This window comes from Tamandua tetradactyla, chromosome 1, assembly GCF_023851605.1.
Source record: "Tamandua tetradactyla isolate mTamTet1 chromosome 1, mTamTet1.pri, whole genome shotgun sequence".
Classification (NCBI taxonomy): Eukaryota; Metazoa; Chordata; class Mammalia; order Pilosa; family Myrmecophagidae; genus Tamandua; species Tamandua tetradactyla.
The window spans coordinates 36602213-36608460 of record NC_135327.1 but is presented as its reverse complement, the minus strand read 5'-3'; positions in this window follow the sequence as shown (position 1 = coordinate 36608460).

The window sequence follows — 6248 nt, the reverse complement described above, 5'->3', positions numbered from 1 at the left end:
TAGGTTTGAAAACAAAGGAAAGAATAAAAGAGGAGAAAGTAGATGAAAAGAAGGAAGAGGAGATGAGAATAAGAGAAAGCAAAAGATTGAGAAAGAGTGGAAAATAAAATGTCAGCCATAATTACTAGCCAAAATAAAAGTAATAATATGTTTATTTAGATTCTGGCACCATTAAAATGATTAAATATGCCAGTATATTAATTTGTTCAATTCAAATTCAAGAAAAGTATCATATCAGTACGCTTTCTGAGTTGCTTATATTTTGTTTTATTTAATAAAACATTTTTAAATAGTTAAAAATAAAAGGGGTAGATTTGAATCCAAACCTATCAGCAGTTTTAAATATTAGTCATCAGTAGTTAATAATAGGCGTAATTATAAATGGAAAGCACACTCCAAATAAATGATTGTTAAATTGAACTATTTTCTGCTTATAAAACCACATCTTATGAAGACACAAGCATACTGAGAATAAAAAGATAAGAGGACTACAGAGGAAAAGTTAGAACATGAAAATATTAATTAAAGCAATGCTCACATAGACATTAAGGTGGAAATCACGGCAAGAAAAATTACTACTTGAGATGAAAAGGAACATTTCATAACGACAAAATAGTCACCCATGGAAAGATGTCATAATTCTATATGTATCAGCATTTAATGACCTCAAAATACAAAACAAAAATTTCCAGAAAAAGAGAAAAGACAAATTCAAATTCAATGGGAGATTTTAATGCATTGTCAGTAACTGACAGATAAAGAAGACAAGGAGTTGGAAAATGTGACCTCCTGCTGTGCCTTGTGTTTGCTGATACAGGAGGGGAAGGAGGAGGGGGAGGAGTGGGGAGGCTCTGGACAGAGGCACTGGTCTAAGGCAGGAGGCGATAAGCTCAGGGCCTCCAGGGCAGGGTTGAATGGGGTCTGGAGCTGTGCAAAGTGTCCCTGGCAGCTGCTGTCACCCGAGTGTACCCAGCCCTATAAAGCTGGTGCAGAGCAGAACCATGTTCCTGAAGGTGCCTCTGTTTCTGGGAATCATTGTGCTGGGGACTCACTTCTGGACCACTCAAAAAGAATTTGAAGACATTAGTTAGAATTTGGATTATTTTGTGGCATCTGTGGATTTTTCTGTGACTCAGTGTAATCAGGAAAATATGGTAGGGTATGGATACAAGTTGCTGGAGATTGGGCAAAGCCAGCAAAAGATGAGTGGCAGCAATTTTGTCTGTCTGCAGAGCTTTCGCCCAATGAATGGCCCTGGGCTAGGTGCCATCAGCACGAGCCCCGATGCAGAGCCCCACATCTGCCATGGGCTCCTGGAGAGGAGGCTCTGCAGACCCTCCCTTCCTGCATGGAGCTCACTGCCTCTGCACAGTCCCTTTACTGTCTGCCTCTTCCTTGGGTGCCAGGCCTTTCCACTGTAAAATTTATACAATGAACATTTCCCATGTTTGAGTGTCTAATACTTTGTGTAATTTACATTCACAATTGCTGGATATCACTTCGGTCCCCGTTCCTCCAGCTCTTTACCTAGCAACTCTTTACAGCATATTTCTAACCATCCCATTGGTCCTTCAAGTGAGGATGCAAAACCAGCCCTTCCTCTAAAACCCCCGCCTGAGCCTTCCATTTATGGCTATAAAACCCGTCCCAACCAATCAAAAAATTGCTCTGAGCCCTTCTCGCTCACCCCTCCCCTAGACGCTTCACCCTATATAAGCTGGTATACTTCCTGCAATAAATGTTCTAGTGTGCGCGCCGCGCCAGCCCAACTAGTTCCCGTGAGTCGTTATTTATCTCACGCGCCCTCCACACCTTCGAGCCCCCGGGGATTGTGGCCTCAATCTCCCCCTTTAGCTGCCGGGAGGAAGATCCCAAGCAGGAGACCTAGCAGAGAGAACTCCCGCAGTTGGCGCCCAGCGTGGGGCACCCTCTTCTCGTCTCCTCTCCGGCCCCGTTCGCCGCCGCTCACAAGGTAAGGGCCTCGACCTCAACGGCCCCAAAGTCCTCTCTCCTGAGGACAGTCTTACTTCTGAATTTACCCCAGCCCTAGTACTATATGATTTACTGGCTTCTCTTAATTGCCTCCTTAGCCTTAGTGTTCGCCATAATCCTAGCGGAAATAGCCCCGCAAGCTTGGACTGTGCCACAGAGAGCAGCGCTTGCTATAATTTTCCTGTGCGCTGTAGGGTGCCTCACTCTGCTCACCGTTCCCCTGCCCTCCTCCATTACCAAAAATGGGGAACCGACTTACAGCACGCCAGGTGCCTCAAGTCCGAGCGTTAGCAGCCCTTCTAGACACTCATAAATGTAAGGTCTCCGTCTGCCAGCTCCAGGTCTATTGGGACCTTCTACTACCATTTAACCCATGGCTCACCACAAGCCCCCTCTGGGACCCCGGTACCTATGATCGCCTAATCGATCGAGTCACACTAGCCATGGAACATGAGGGCAAACGTTTTCCCCCCGGCCTTTTGCCCACGCTAATCACCATCCGCTCCTGCCTTCAAGGCTCGCGGCCTCCATCCGGCAGCACCTCACGGGAGGCCATGTCTGCACAGCACCCGCGTAGCGCAGAAGACACTCATTCTGATTCTGAATCAGACACCGAGTCTCTAGTCGAACAGTTAAACAATGCCCTTGAACTCAGTCCCCCTAAACCAAGCAACCTCGAGGCTGGCAAAAATGGCGAACTTCCTCCTTCTTCCCCAGCTAAAAACAGGAACCGCCTTTACCCCGCCCTCCCGCCTTCTGGCGCGCCACTTCCCCTTTCTGCGCCAAAAGAGGACGGGAAGTGCCCCCCTCCCACCTCAGCTGAGGGAGATCCCCAGCCACCATCTTGCACCTCCACTCCGCCCTGGCCGCCATTTTATAATACCACCTCACCCATTGACCCAGCCCCTTGGCCGCCATCTGCACCAGTCGCAAGTGCCGCCAATCCCTGGAACCCCTCCCACGGCTCTGCGTGGGAGATGAGCCCCAAACCCCTTGCTCTCACCAACCCCTTTGCTTGCACACCGCCCGCTCCCCAGCACCCGATCTCCTGCTTCCCGATGAATGTCCAAGCCACCCCCCAGCGCCCTCTCCCTTGGTACCCCTTTAATGCCGACGAAGTTAAGTGTCTTCATAAGGCGGTAAAAGAGGATGGTCTTAACAGCCCATATGCTACTCATCTCCTAGAAGAACTATCTCAACAGTTATGTAACCCCTTTGACTGGATCTCGCTAGCGCGAGCCATTCTCACCCCCGGTCAATACATTGACTGGCAGGCCCATTTTCACTCAGAAGTAGAGAAACAAATTATCACCAACCATGCCTCCAGAATTAACCTCCCGGCAGAGGCCTACACTGGGACGGGCCCCTTCACCCTCCCCGCTCAATACTCGCAGGCCCCAGCAGGCTTCTGGCTCCAATTAAGGGAAGTAGCTTTACGAGCCTTCCGCACATGCTCCGCTGCTAAGCCAGAAAAATTTGCTAAACTTACCCAGGGCCGAGATGAGGACTTTGCCTCCTTTGTCTCATGAGTCACTGACACCTGTGAGCGCAAAGTTACTGGCGAGCAAGCTCAGACAGCGCTTGCTAAAGAGCTTATCTTTGAGGGAGCAAACCCCGCCTGTAAGCAGGCGCTCATCCCAGTAAAAGAAAAAGGGTTGCACGACAGGGTCCTAGCGTGCAATAACGTCGACTTTGCTGCCTCCTCCCTAGCCCAGGCCATCGCCACCGCCATGTCTCTCACCTCAGGCTGTTTCAAGTGTGGCGAGACCGGCCATTTTGCCAAAGAGTGCCCAAATACTAAACCCCCTTCACACGGGCCCCAGCGCAAACCTCCTACGCCCTGCCCTCGCTGCAACAAGGGATACCACTGGGCCCAGGACTGCCGCTCCTCCTCTCGGCAGCCGCCTTTAAACTCCAAAAGGGGCCTGCCTCAGCCCCGCCCCCAAGAGGCGCAGGCGCGGGCCAAACCAGGCCCCAAGCCATAATGTGGACAGTTCCCATCATGCCCAACAAACCCACCCGCACACTTAAAATAAACCACCACTGGTATACCGGCACTGTCGACTCTGGCGCTGAAATATCATGTCTTCCAGCGCACCTAATGGCAACATGGGCGGTAGAAAAGGGACCCTCCGTCATCGGCCCCACGGGCTCTGCCCCCTCCCTACGCACCGCTCTCCCCTTAAAATGGGAAGATGATGAGGGCCGCTCAGGCACCTTCCGGCCTCTCTTCCTAACTACTATTAACCAAATCCTGTGGGGCCGGGACATCCTAGCAGCCACGGGGGCAGTTATCACCACTCAGCCCCCCCAATAGTTTGCGCCACTGCTCGTGTAACACCTCCTACACCCACTCCTCTGCAATGGGACACAGAGGAGCCCATCTGGGTGGAGCAGTGGCCTTTGCCTCCCCATAAGCTGGCTGCACTTAAAGCCCTCGTCCTAGAGCAGTTGGAAGCTGGTCATATCGAGCCTTCCACCAGCCCTTACAACTCACCTGTGTTCGTCATTCACAAAAAATCCATAAATAAGTTCAGGCTCCTACAAGACCTGCGGGAAATTAACAAACACATTCTGCCCATGGGCTCTCCGCAGCCCGGGCTCCTGCACCCAGTGGCCATCCCTTCCCATCTACACATAGCCACTATAGACATTAAAGACTGCTTCTTCTCTATTCCGCTGCATGAGCGAGACCGACCCCGATTTGCCTTCACGGTCCCAGTCCCTAACCTCGCCAGTGCAGCCGAGCGCTACCAGTGGAAAGTACTTCCCCAAGGTATGTGCAACAGTCCAACCATCTGCCAGAACTATGTCAACATTGCCGTGGCCCCCGTCTGTGACATAGCCCACATCATCCATTATATGGATGATATTCTCTTAGCCTCAGAGGAGCCTGAAAAGCTTCATTTAGCACTTGACCTACTGAAAACCAACCTAGCAGCTCTGGGCCTAAAGGTCCAGCCAGATAAAGTCCAAACCAACCCTCCGTTCTCATTCCTGGGGTTCACAACTGACAAACACGTGGCCCCTACCACCCCGCAATTAGCCATTCCAGAACGAGTCTCCCTTACAGAGTTGCAACGGCTCTGCGGGCAAATTAACTGGGTCCGTTCGGCCTTACCAATCACCACCGCTGAACTCCAACCTCTATTTCAACTCCTACAAATTCGAGAAAACCCCCCCACAGCAGTTGGGTGGTCCATCCGACTCACATCCGGGGCAAAAATGGCCATCCGAACGATCAACGAGGCTCTCCATAACTGCCGCCTCGATAGATTTGATCCCAACCGGCCCTTACTGGCGTTGGTCTTACCTACCTATGGCACTCCTTCGGGGCTGCTCTGGCAGGATGACCCCTTACTCTGGGTGCACCCTGCTAAAAGCAAGCTCAAAAAAATCTGCCCAGCCGTCCAACTGTGGATCGAACTGGCTACAGACTTAATTACTCTGGCCCTCCAAATTTTCGGAGTCCAGCCCAACACCATTGTCTGGCCGTTAAATGCTAAACAAACCGATCTTTTAATCCGTGACAATGCCAGTATGCAAGTTCTTCTAGAAGGGTTCTCTGGCAACTTTGATAATCATTATCCCAGCCATCGCCTACTTCAGGGCATTTCCCAACTTCCTTTCCAAAGCTCTTTTCACCCATACCCCTCATCCTCACCCTTCCCTAACTCGATCACAATATTCACTGATGCATCTAAAGCCAAATTTGCTCTTCTGGCTTTCCATCCTAGCAAGAATGGCAAGCATTTTACACAGATCAATAACCACTCTGTCCAAGTCGGCGAAATCCTCGCCGTCACACATGCACTCCACAACTACCCACAACAGCCACTAAATATCTTCACAGACAGTCTCTACACCTTCCAAGTTTGCCGCGTCATCACCTTTGCCACCTTTTTCCCTGAATCAACTGCCATAGATGACGCTTTAACCTGCCTAAAAAGCCTCATAGAGCGCCGGCAGGCGCCTTGGTTCATTGCCCACATCCGCAGCCACTCTGGCCTTCCCGGGCCCCTTGCTGCTGGTAATGAAGCGGCTGATCAGGCAGTGTCTATCTCCGCTGTCAATACATTCACTGAGGCCATCAATACAGCCAAATTGCTGCACTCAAAATTTCATTTCTCGGCAACCTCCTTACACCACCTCTGTGGCCTTCCAAAAGCAACCTGCAAACACTTAGTCGGAGCTGCACCACTTGCGCACCATTTGCGCCACTTGGGCCCCTGCAGCCGCAAGGGGTCAATCCCCGC